Source organism: Ranitomeya imitator, chromosome 6 (assembly GCF_032444005.1).
Source record: "Ranitomeya imitator isolate aRanImi1 chromosome 6, aRanImi1.pri, whole genome shotgun sequence".
Classification (NCBI taxonomy): Eukaryota; Metazoa; Chordata; class Amphibia; order Anura; family Dendrobatidae; genus Ranitomeya; species Ranitomeya imitator.
The window spans coordinates 205,522,351-205,535,447 of NC_091287.1; the positions used below are offsets into that span (position 1 = coordinate 205,522,351).

The following is a 13,097-nucleotide window of genomic DNA, read 5'->3' on the forward strand; positions in this document are numbered from 1 at the left end:
GTGGTGAGTAGGCACATAGTGCCACTGATTAGGGTAGGTGGATTTTCTTATCCTCAGAACCTGATTGCTTACGTAGGACATAGTCGCGTTTCGTTGCAGATGTATCCCAGTACCACCTTGCTATAAGTGTAGAACTCTGCATCTTTGATCTCCAGATTCATCTCATTTGAGATGAGCTCGGCTAACTCCACTGCAAGGACAGCACCACAGAGTTCCAATCTGTGTATCGTGTGTTCGCGTAGTGGCGCCAGTTTAGTACGGCTCATCACAAACCCAATATAGCATTGTTTATTCTCATCTATGGTTTTGAGGTACGCTACTGCTGCGATCGCTTTGACTGATGCATCACCGAAGATGCAAAGCCTTTGTGTTTTGACTTCTGAGGATGGCACAGGAGCATGCGGTCGTTTCATACGAAGGTCAGTCAAGGCTTCGAGAGACTTCCTCCACTCTGCCCACAGGTCAGCCTTTTCTGCTGGAAGTGGATCGTCCCAATCAGATGTGTCTTGAGTGAAGTTCCTTAGCATAATTTTTCCTTGGATGGTTACTGGAGCTACAAATCCCAGGGGGTCGTATAGACTATACACGAAAGAAAGAACTCCTCTTCACATGAAGGGTTTTTCATCCTTGCAGATCTGAAAGGTGAAGGCATCCGTCTTCAGATCCCAAAGCAATCCAAGGCTCCTTTGCATGGGAAGGGAGTCGATGCTTAGGTCTAAGTCTTTTAGATCGCTGGAATAGTCTTCAGAGGGAAAGGCTTCCATCAACTCTCGGCTGTTGGAGGAAATCTTGTGTAACCTTAGGTTAGACTGAGCTAGCAATTCTTGAGCCCTTTTTAGTAGACTGATGGCAGCTTCATTCGTTGGTGTGGACTTCAAGCAGTCGTCTCTGTATAAGTCCTTTTCTATGAATGGTCTGACCCATACTCTTCTTCGCCCTCTTTGGCGGAATCCCGGAGGCCGTAGATAGCGACTGCCGGGGAAGGGCTGTTCCCGAAGATGTGTACTCTCATCCAATACTCTGCGATGTCTTTACCCGGGTCATTGTCACAGTACCAGAAGAACCTCAAGTAGTTTCTGTGTTCCTCCTTGACAAGAAAACAGTAGAACATCTGTTGTATATCAGCCATAAATTCCACCCTATCTCTGCGGAAACAGAGTAGTACTTCTAGAAGTCTGTTGTAGAGGTCTGGGCCCGACAGTAGGACATCATTCAATGAGATGTCTTCACATTTGGCGCTTGAGTCAAATACCACTCTCATTTGCCCTGGCTTCTTAGGATGGTGCACTCCGAAGATGGGCTAGTACCAACACTCCTCTGAGTGCCAAAGTGCAGGTGCAATCTCTGCGTGGTTGTTTTGGAATAATTTCCCCATGAAAGTAAAGAATTGTTCCTTCGTCTCAGGTGACTTCTGAAACTTGTGTATGAGGGAGATGAATCGGTTGTAGACCAGTTCCCTGTTGTTGGGTAGGCGTCTTCTCTGAGGTTGAAATGGTAATGGTGTGACCCAACTGTTTGACTTGTCCTTGACAATTTGACTATTCATGATGTCCAAGAACATCCTGTCTTCTGTAGACATCGCTACCTTGTCATCTTCCTTAAGGTACCGTCACACTTAGCGACGCTGCAGCGATACCGACAACGATCCGGATCGCTGCAGCGTCGCTGTTTGGTCGCTGGAGAGCTGTCACACAGACAGCTCTCCAGCGACCAACTATCCCGAGGTCCCCGGTAACCAGGGTAAACATTGGGTAACTAAGCGCAGGGCCGCGCTTAGTAACCCGATGTTTACCCTGGTTACCAGCGTAAAAAAACAAACAGTACATACTTACATTCAGCTGTCTGTCCCTTGCCGTCTGGTTCCTGCACTGACTGCTGGCCGTAAAGTGAATGTGAAAGCACAGCACAGCGGTGAGTCACACAGCGGTGACTCACCGCTGTGGCTGTGCTCTGCTTTCACTTTACGGCCAGCAGTCAGTGCAGGAACCAGACGGCAAGGGACAGACAGCTGAATGTAAGTATGTACTGTTTTTTTTTTACGCTGGTAACCAGGGTAAACAGCGGGTTACTAAGCGCGGCCCTGCGCTTAGTTACCCGATGTTTACCCTGGTTACCAGTGAAGACATCGCTGAATCGGTGTCACACACGCCGATTCAGCGATGTCTACGGGGAGTCCAGCGACGAAATAAAGTTCTGGACTTTCTTCCCCGACCAGCGATCTCCCAGCAGGGGCCTGATCGCTGCTGCCTGTCACACTGGACGATATCGCTAGCGAGGACGCTGCAACGTCACGGATCGCTAGCGATATCGTCTAGTGTGACAGTACCTTTAGTCCTGTGGCAAACTGTACATCCTATATGGTCTTGTTCATCTTCACAAGCATGGTCTTCGTTGGGAAGAACTGACAAAGGGCAAGGTAGGGAAGTGCTGTTTGGTAATTTTTTTACCAGTAGACTATTATGACATGGCTGGAAGAAAGACGGACATCCATTTTCTAATGTGCTGTTAAGCATACTGTTGACTGAGGTTGGCTTGTGTGCTTCTCCTAGACAGACATCTCCTATAATGACCCATCCAAGCTCGAGCCTGTGCGTATGGAGCGTTCCGGAAGCCGTTGATATATTCTCTAATCTTGTGGGCTCGTAGTATATCTCTTCCCAAGAGTAAAGCTATTGGGGCTTCTGGGTCCAACTCGGGTATCAGGTGGGCTATACGCTTCAGGTAGGGGTAATGTGCTGCCACCTCCGTTGATGGTATCTCCGACCTGTTGTTGGTAATCTGGTTGCACTCCATGATGGTCGGTAGTGATAGGCATGTCTGGCCATCTATGGACTCCACCTTGTATCTGGTTGCTTTTCTCCCCGCCATCTCAACAGTACCTGAACACATCCTCCAGGATTAGGGGGAACCGGGGCCTACAATGAGGAAGTTGTCAAAGAAGATGGACTTGGCTAGAGACCTGTTACTTTGGTTATCCAGGATTGCATATATCTTGAACACTTTGTCCCTGCGGCCTGCTGGGTAGACTCAGACAAGGCAGATTCTTGAACAGGATCTTCATCCTGTGAGTCCCTTACAGATCTCCGTACATTGAGAGGTGACCACAGGGGTGTCTTTTTCAGTGTTCTTTTGCTTCCCATCATGCTCCTCTGCTTGCGACAACGCTCGTGGAGGTGGTCCAGGTGCAAGGCAATGTTGTGATTCATGCTGCTGCATTCTGCACATTCATGCTAGCTTCACAGTTCCTGGCGTGATGAGAGGTTGTGGCACAGCACTTGAAACAGATGTTGTTTTCCTTGAGGAAACCTTTGCAATCCTCCAGAGACTTCTCCCTGAAGGCTCTGCATTTCAGTAGAGGATGTGGTTTCCAGTGTACAGGATATTCCTTACTGACATCTTGAGGTTTGTTCTTTTATGGAGGGGGCTTACTTGTATTGTGAGGAGGACCTGTGGAAATACAGGTCCTTCTCAAAAAATTAGCATATAGTGTTAAATTTCATTATTTACCATAATGTAATGATTACAATTAAACTTTCATATATTATAGATTCATTATCCACCAACTGAAATTTGTCAGGTCTTTTATTGTTTTAATACTGATGATTTTGGCATACAACTCCTGATAACCCAAAAAACCTGTCTCAATAAATTAGCATATTTCACCCATCCAATCAAATAAAAGTGTTTTTTAAGAACAAACAAAAAAACCATCAAATAATAATGTTCAGTTATGCACTCAATACTTGGTCGGGAATCCTTTGGCAGAAATGACTGCTTCAATGCGGCGTGGCATGGAGGCAATCAGCCTGTGACACTGCTGAGATGTTATGGAGGCCCAGGATGCTTCAATAGCGGCCTTAAGCTCATCCAGAGTGTTGGGTCTTGCGTCTCTCAACTTTCTCTTCACAATATCCCACAGATTCTCTATGGGGTTCAGGTCAGGAGAGTTGGCAGGCCAATTGAGCACAGTAATACCATGGTCAGTAAACCATTTACCAGTGGTTTTGGCACTGTGAGCAGGTGCCAGGTCGTGCTGAAAAATGAAATCTTCATCTCCATAAAGCATTTCAGCCGATGGAAGCATGAAGTGCTCCAAAATCTCCTGATAGCTAGCTGCATTGACCCTGCCCTTGATGAAACACAGTGGACCAACACCAGCAGCTGACATGGCACCCCACACCATCACTGACTGTGGGTACTTGACACTGGACTTCAGGCATTTTGGCATTTCCTTCTCCCCAGTCTTCCTCCAGACTCTGGCACCTTGATTTCCGAATGACATGCAAAATTTGCTTTCATCAGAAAAAAGTACTTGGGACCACTTAGCAACAGTCCAGTGCTGCTTCTCTGTAGCCCAGGTCAGGCGCCTCTGCCGCTGTTTATGGTTCAAAAGTGGCTTTACCTGGGGAATGCGGCACCTGTAGCCCATTTCCTGCACACGCCTGTGCACGGTGGCTCTGGATGTTTCCACACCACGTACAAACAAACAGAAAGGACTCACAGAACAAATTCCCATATATAGAGAATCTGCGAATAATAAAATCCTTAAGACTGTCCACATATACGCCTCAGTGTCAGTCTACAAAGGGAAGAAAACACAAACACCTCCTCGAAGGAGCATGTAAATGATAACTCTCACCGCATACAATGAAATCCCATCAATCTAGTGGGAATGCAGTACCGATACATATATCCTGTCTCTATCACTCAGAGACGTAAACCGTGTATAGAAAAAATTGGAACGATCTCACCTCCAGTTTCCTTATCTTTGTAACGGCCAGATCACTTATGTCCACAGCATTTTGGGAGGGTGGGGGGATCCACAATTCTGCCCACACATGTACCCATGTGGAGGGGTTTTACATCGATTTCCCCTGATGAGTTCATAAAACGAAACGCGTAGGGAAAAATGTGCGTGGTATTCTGGGGTTAATTTGCACTCCTGACAGCTTGGATGGGTACATGTGTGGGCAGAATTGTGGATCCCCCCACCCTCCCAAAATGCTGTGGACGTAAGTGATCTGGCCGTTACAAAGATAAGGAAACTGGAGGTGAGATCGTTCCAATTTTTTCTATACACGGTTTACGTCTCTGAGTGATAGAGACAGGATATATGTATCGGTACTGCATTCCCACTAGATTGATGGGATTTCATTGTATGCGGTGAGAGTTATCATTTACATGCTCCTTCGAGGAGGTGTTTGTGTTTTCTTCCCTTTGTAGACTGACACTGAGGCGTATATGTGGACAGTCTTAGGGATTTTATTATTCGCAGATTCTCTATATATGGGAATTTGTTCTGTGAGTCCTTTCTGTTTGTTTGTACGTGGTTTATTATACCAATTTTAGTATTATACATTAAAAGTTATTTTTTAATTATTAGTCACACCCTGCTTTGATAGATATTTTTTTGACTGGTGATATACCGCTGTTTTTGATGTTTCCACACCAGACTCAGTCCACTGCTTCCTCAGGTTCCCCAAGGTCTGCAATCGGTCCTTCTCCACAATCTTCCTCAGGGTCCGGTCTCCTCTTCTCGTTGTACAGCGTTTTCTGCCACATTGTTTCCTTCCAACAGACTTACCATTGAGGTGCCTTGATACAGCACTCTGGGAACAGCCTATTTGTTGAGAAATTTCTTTCTGGGTCTTACCCTCTTGCTTGAGGGTGTCAATGATGGCCTTCTTGACATCTGTCAGGTCGCTAGTCTTACCCATGATGGGGGTTTTGAGTAATGAACCAGGCAGGGAGTTTATAAAAGCCTCAGGTATCTTTTGCATGTGTTTAGAGTTAATTAGTTGATTCAGAAGATTAGGGTAATAGGTCGTTTAGAGAACCTTTTCTTGATATGCTAATTTATTGAGACAGGTTTTTTGGGTTATCAGGAGTTGTATGCCAAAATGATCAGTATTAAAACAATAAAAGACCTGACAAATTTCAGTTGGTGGATAATGAATCTATAATATATGAAAGTTTAATTGTAATCATTACATTATGGTAAATAATGAAATTTAACACTATATGCTAATTTTTTGAGAAGGACCTGTATACTGCCGAATAGTGTTGAGCGATACCTTCCGATATCGGAAAGTATCGGTATCGGATAGGATCGGCCGATATTCAAAAAATATCGGATATCGCCGATACCGATACCCGATCCCAATGCAAGTCAATGGGACCAAAATATCGGAATTAAAATAAACCCTTTCTTGCCTTGTAGGTTCATTCTACATGAAGGAAAACAACTAAGAATAATGCCGGATGTATTTGGGGAGGTGGCGGAGACATTAAAGTCATAAAGGTTTATCCCAATCAAATAGAATAGCATATTTTTTTTTTTTTTTTAAGACGTTCGGAGTGACAAAGATATTGACTATGTACATTTTTTTTTTTATTTTGTCAGATATTAATGTTTCACTATTCCACGCCCTTCCCCTTCTTTTTTTTCTTTTTTTTTTTTCTTTTCCCACACTTTCATCTTCATCATCATCAGCATCTTTGACATCAACTTCTTCTTCACCTTATTCATCTTCTTCTTCATCCTTTACCTTTTTTTTTTTTCTTTTATTACATTCTTCATATTCATTTTATTCAACTATTATTATTCTTCCTATTCTACATATTCTTTTTATTCCACTGTTATTATTCTTCCTATTCTACTTCTTCATCATATTCTCATTTGTGACAGGCATTCCCGTAGTTGTTATCTATAAAAGTTGGAAGATTACACCTTCCGTTCTGCCAGTCACAAAAGTTACATTTGTCCGCGTTCAGTTTGGCCTGCAGCATCAGGCTTTATCCAGGGGCACCACGAGGAGGAACGGACTCACCCCCATACACTGCTTAGTCTTCTTCTGCATATAATTTAGATACTATCTTTTGCTCTGATATTAAGTCTTATGCTTAATGTTCTTCTGCTCTTTGTTCTGCAGCCTCTTGTTCTTCTGCTTCTCGGTCTTCCATGTCGTCGTCTCCAGGGTCGTCGTCTCCAGTGTCGTCATCTCCGCCGTCGTCGTCTCAGCCGTCGTCGTCTCCGCCGTCGTCATCTCCGCCGTCGTCGTCTCCGCCGTTGTCGTCGTCATCGGGGTGGTCTTCCGGGTCGTCGTCGTCGTCGTCATCGGGGTGGTCTTCCGGGTCGTCGACTTTAGGGTCTTCAACTTGGAAATGTAGCAGAAGGTACAAGAAGGCTGAGAAAATGCCAAGAACCAGCTGATGGAACTGGAACTCGGATGGCTACCCGAAGGTTCAAGAGCCCATGGAACTACCGAGGACCAGCTGACGTTACTGGAACCCGGTTACTAAGCAGGAGGTACCCGTGCTAAAAAGCACTACCAAGGACCGCCTGACGTTGGCGGAACTCGGATACCCAGAAGGAGGCACCTAAGCCAAAGGCTCTGCCCGGAAGCAGCTGACGGTACTGGAACCAGGATGGGGAGCAGAAGGTACAAGAGCAAAAGACACTGCCGAGAACCAGCTGACGGTACTGGAACCCGGATGGGTAGCCGAAGGTCCAAGAGCCAATGGAACTACCGAGGACCAGCTGACGTTACTGGAACCCGGTTACTAAGCAGGAGGTACCCGTGCCCGAAAGCACTACCAAGGACCACCTGACGTTGGTGGAACTTGGATACCCAGAAGGAGGCACCTAAGCCAAAGGCTCTGCCCGGAACCAGCTGACGTTACTGGAACCAGGATGGGGAGCAGAAGGGACAAGAGCAAAAGACACTGACGAGAACCAGCTGATGGTGCTGGAACCAGGTGGTGGACCTGAAGGCCCACAGGAGAGGAGAGAACAGCTAGGCCGCGAGGCAGCCGCAGTTACCGAACCCCAACAGTCCTACAGGGGGAGCTGGGCCTACTGGCACTACAGAACCAGCCTTGACTACCAGTTCACGCAGCCCACATAGGAAGCTCCTAAACTGGAGGCACCCTGGAGTTGGCTAACCCGACCGCAACACGACGGGGCAAGCATAGGCGTCTCAGTGAGCTTGACACTACCCGGAAACAGCTGACGGTGCTGAAACCTGGCTTGGCACGAGGGAGTACCTGTGACAAGAACACTGCCGAGAACCAGCTGGCGGTGCTTGAACCCAGATGCGTTGCCCCAGTGTGCAAGAGCCAATGGCACGACCGAGGACCAGCTGGCGGTGCTGGAACCCGGTTACTAAGCTGTAGGTGCCCACGCTTAAAAGCACTACCAAGGACCGCCTGACGTTGGCGGAACTCGGATACCCAGGAGGAGGCACCTAAGCCAAAGGCTCGGCCCGGAACCAGCTGACGGTGCTGGAACCAGGTGGTGGACCCCAAGGCCCACAGGAGAGGAGAGAACAGCTAGGCCGCGAGGCAGCCGCAGTTACCGAACCCCAACAGTCCTACAGGGGGAGCTGGGCCTACTGGCACTACAGAACCAGCCTTGACTACCAGTTCACGCAGCCCACATAGGGAGCTCCTAAACTGGAGGCACCCTGGAGTTGGCTAACCCGACAGCACCACGACGGGGCAAGCATAGGCGTCTCAGTGAGCTTGACACAACCCGGAAACAGCTGACGGTGCTGAAACCAGGCTTGGCACGAGGGAGTACCTGTGTCAAAAACACTGCCGAGAACCAGCTGGCGTTGCTGGAACCCAGATGCGTTGCCCCAGTGTGCAAGAGCCAATGGCACGACCGAGGACCAGCTGGCGGTGCTGGAACCCGGTTACTAAGCTGTAGGTGCCCGCGCTTAAAAGCACTACCAAGGACCGCCTGACGTTGGCGGAACTCGGATACCCAGGAGGAGGCACCTAAGCCAAAGGCTCGGCCTGGAACCAGCTGAAGGTGCTGGAACCAGGTGGTGGACCCGAAGGTCCACAGGAGAGGAGAGAACAGCTAGGCCGCGAGGCAGCCGCAGTTACCGAACCCCAACAGTCCTACAGGGGGAGCTGGGCCTACTGGCACTACAGAACCAGCCTTGACTACCAGTTCACGCAGCCCACATAGGAAGCTCCTAAACTGGAGGCACCCTGGAGTTGGCTAACCCGACCGCAACACGACGGGGCAAGCATAGGCGTCTCAGTGAGCTTGACACTACCCGGAAACAGCTGACGGTGCTGAAACCTGGCTTGGCACGAGGGAGTACCTGTGACAAGAACACTGCCGAGAACCAGCTGGCGGTGCTTGAACCCAGATGCGTTGCCCCAGTGTGCAAGAGCCAATGGCACGACCGAGGACCAGCTGGCGGTGCTGGAACCCGGTTACTAAGCTGTAGGTGCCCGCGCTTAAAAGCACTACCAAGGACCGCCTGACGTTGGCGGAACTCGGATACCCAGGAGGAGGCACCTAAGCCAAAGGCTCGGCCCGGAACCAGCTGACGGTGCTGGAACCAGGTGGTGGACACCAAGGCCCACAGGAGAGGAGAGAACAGCTAGGCCACGAGGCAGCCGCAGTTACCGAACCCCAACAGTCCTACAGGGGGAGCTGGGCCTACTGGCACTACAGAACCAGCCTTGACTACCAGTTCACGCAGCCCACATAGGAAGCTCCTAAACTGGAGGCACCCTGGAGTTGGCTAACCCGACCGCACCACGACGGGGCAAGCATAGGCGTCTCAGCGAGTTTGACACAACCCGGAAACAGCTGACGGTGCTGAAACCAGGTTTGGCACGAGGGAGTACCTGTGACAAAAACACTGCCGAGAACCAGCTGGCGGTGCTGGAACCCAGATGCGTTGCCCCAGTGTGCAAGAGCCAATGGCACCGAGGACCAGCTGGCGGTGCTGGAACCCGGTTACTAAGCTGTAGGTGCCCGCGCTTAAAAGCACTACCAAGGACCGCCTGGCGTTGGCGGAACTCGGATACCCAGGAGGAGGCACCTAAGCCAAAGGCTCGGCCTGGAACCAGCTGACGGTGCTGGAACCAGGTGGTGGACCCGAAGGTCCACAGGAGAGGAGAGAACAGCTAGGCCGCGAGGCAGCCGCAGTTACCGAACCCCAACAGTCCTACAGGGGGAGCTGGGCCTACTGGCACTACAGAACCAGCCTTGACTACCAGTTCACGCAGCCCACATAGGAAGCTCCTAAACTGGAGGCACCCTGGAGTTGGCTAACCCGACCGCAACACGACGGGGCAAGCATAGGCGTCTTAGTGAGCTTGACACAACCCGGAAACAGCTGACGGTGCTGAAATCTGGCTTGGCACGAGGGAGTACCTGTGACAAGAACACTGCCGAGAACCAGCTGGCGGTACTGGAACCCAGATGCGTTGCCCCAGTGTGCAAGAGCCAATGGCACGACCGAGGACCAGCTGGCGGTGCTGGAACCCGGTTACTAAGCTGTAGGTGCCCGCGCTTAAAAGCACTACCAAGGACCGCCTGACGTTGGCGGAACTCGGATACCCAGGAGGAGGCACCTAAGCCAAAGGCTCGGCCCGGAACCAGCTGACTGTGCTGGAACCAGGTGGTGGACCCCAAGGCCCACAGGAGAGGAGAGAACAGCTAGGCCGCGAGGCAGCCGCAGTTACCGAACCCCAACAGTCCTACAGGGGGAGCTGGGCCTACTGGCACTACAGAACCAGCCTTGACTACCAGTTCACGCAGCCCACATAGGAAGCTCCTAAACTGGAGGCACCCTGGAGTTGGCTAACCCGACCGCAACACGACGGGGCAAGCATAGGCGTCTCAGCGAGTTTGACACAACCCGGAAACAGCTGACGGTGCTGAAACCAGGTTTGGCACGAGGGAGTACCTGTGACAAAAACACTGCCGAGAACCAGCTGGCGGTGCTGGAACCCAGATGTGTTGCCCCAGTGTGCAAGAGCCAATGGCACCGAGGACCAGCTGGCGGTGCTGGAACCCGGTTACTAAGCTGTAGGTGCCCGCGCTTAAAAGCACTACCAAGGACCGCCTGGCGTTGGCGGAACTCGGATACCCAGGAGGAGGCACCTAAGCCAAAGGCTCGGCCTGGAACCAGCTGACGGTGCTGGAACCAGGTGGTGGACCCGAAGGTCCACAGGAGAGGAGAGAACAGCTAGGCCGCGAGGCAGCCGCAGTTACCGAACCCCAACAGTCCTACAGGGGGAGCTGGGCCTACTGGCACTACAGAACCAGCCTTGACTACCAGTTCACGCAGCCCACATAGGAAGCTCCTAAACTGGAGGCACCCTGGAGTTGGCTAACCCGACCGCAACACGACGGGGCAAGCATAGGCGTCCCAGTGAGCTTGACACAACCCGGAAACAGCTGACGGTGCTGAAACCTGGCTTGGCACGAGGGAGTACCTGTGACAAGAACACTGCCGAGAACCAGCTGGCGGTGCTGGAACCCAGATGTGTTGCCCCAGTGTGCAAGAGCCAATGGCACCGAGGACCAGCTGGCGGTGCTGGAACCCGGTTACTAAGCTGTAGGTGCCCGCGCTTAAAAGCACTACCAAGGACCGCCTGGCGTTGGCGGAACTCGGATACCCAGGAGGAGGCACCTAAGCCAAAGGCTCGGCCTGGAACCAGCTGACGGTGCTGGAACCAGGTGGTGGACCCGAAGGTCCACAGGAGAGGAGAGAACAGCTAGGCCGTGAGGCAGCCGCAGTTACCGAACCCCAACAGTCCTACAGGGGGAGCTGGGCCTACTGGCACTACAGAACCAGCCTTGACTACCAGTTCACGCAGCCCACATAGGAAGCTCCTAAACTGGAGGCACCCTGGAGTTGGCTAACCCGACCGCAACACGACGGGGCAAGCATAGGCGTCTCAGTGAGCTTGACACAACCCGGAAACAGCTGACGGTGCTGAAACCAGGCTTGGCACGAGGGAGTACCTGTGACAAGAACACTGCCGAGAACCAGCTGGCGGTGCTGGAACCCAGATGCGTTGCCCCAGTGTGCAAGAGCCAATGGCACGACCGAGGACCAGCTGGCGGTGCTGGAACCCGGTTACTAAGCTGTAGGTGCCCGCGCTTAAAAGCACTACCAAGGACCGCCTGACGTTGGCGGAACTCGGATACCTAGGAGGAGGCACCTAAGCCAAAGGCTCGGCCCGGAACCAGCTGACGGTGCTGGAACCAGGTGGTGGACCCCAAGGCCCACAGGAGAGGAGAGAACAGCTAGGCCGCGAGGCAGCCGCAGTTACCGAACCCCAACAGTCCTACAGGGGGAGCTGGGCCTACTGGCACTACAGAACCAGCCTTGACTACCAGTTCACGCAGCCCACATAGGAAGCTCCTAAACTGGAGGCACCCTGGAGTTGGCTAACCCGACCGCAACACGACGGGGCAAGCATAGGCGTCTCAGTGAGCTTGACACTACCCGGAAACAGCTGACGGTGCTGGAACCAGGTTTGGCACGAGGGAGTACCAGTGACAAAAACACTGCCGAGAACCAGCTGGCGGTGCTGGAACCCAGATGCGTTGCCTATTAAAGATTGTCTTCGTAGAGCCCCAACTAGCGGTGCTGGAGCAAAGGGTAAGCAGGGGGAGCAGAGTGTAGGCCGAAGCCTGCACTGGAGGCAGCTTTGTGTCAGCGTTGCGTTTGCAGGACACTTTGCCGGCTACACAGTGTGGGAACAGCTGGCGTTGCTGAACCCCACTAACACATTGGCTGGTGTTTTTCTCTGTGCAGCTAGCACTTCCAGGCTACAACTGGCGGTGTTATAGCCCAGGGTCAGCAGGAGGAGGAGAGGAGCAGAGTGTAGGCCGAAGCCTAGTTGAACCAATTTCAAAGGTAACCTTTAACCCCCCCTCAGGTGTTGCAAGGTACAAGAGCCACACCTTGAACTGCATTAATGATGCACAAGTCAAAGGTTGCTCTCTTAATTTTGCTCCTTGCACACGCTGAATAAAACACGTACACTATTTAGCCCATTATACTGTCAAACAGTAGTGGAGGCGTGACTTGTCTTTTTAAGGAGACGCAGCACAGGTGTACAAATTTACACCTAGGTGCTGGGCGCAGATTCCTTACCGTTGTTATTTGCAGTACAGGAAACTGCGCTCTTGTGTTATCCCTTGGCAATACCCTGTTAGTGCAGGCCGTCTCATGACCTCATTTCATGTTGGCCGGTGCGGTTAACGATGGCCATAAATCCCAGACCCACAGTGCCTTTTCCTAAAGTCACACTGCGGTGCTGGGATTCGT

General features: G+C 51.1%; 1 protein-coding gene across 3 annotated transcripts in view; it reads left to right on the forward strand.

Moving 5' to 3' along the window:
* SLC6A19 (solute carrier family 6 member 19) overlaps window positions 1–13,097 on the forward strand; it is a 966,903-nt gene that overhangs the window by 266,776 nt on the left and 687,030 nt on the right. The gene's annotated exons all lie outside the window — the stretch shown is intronic.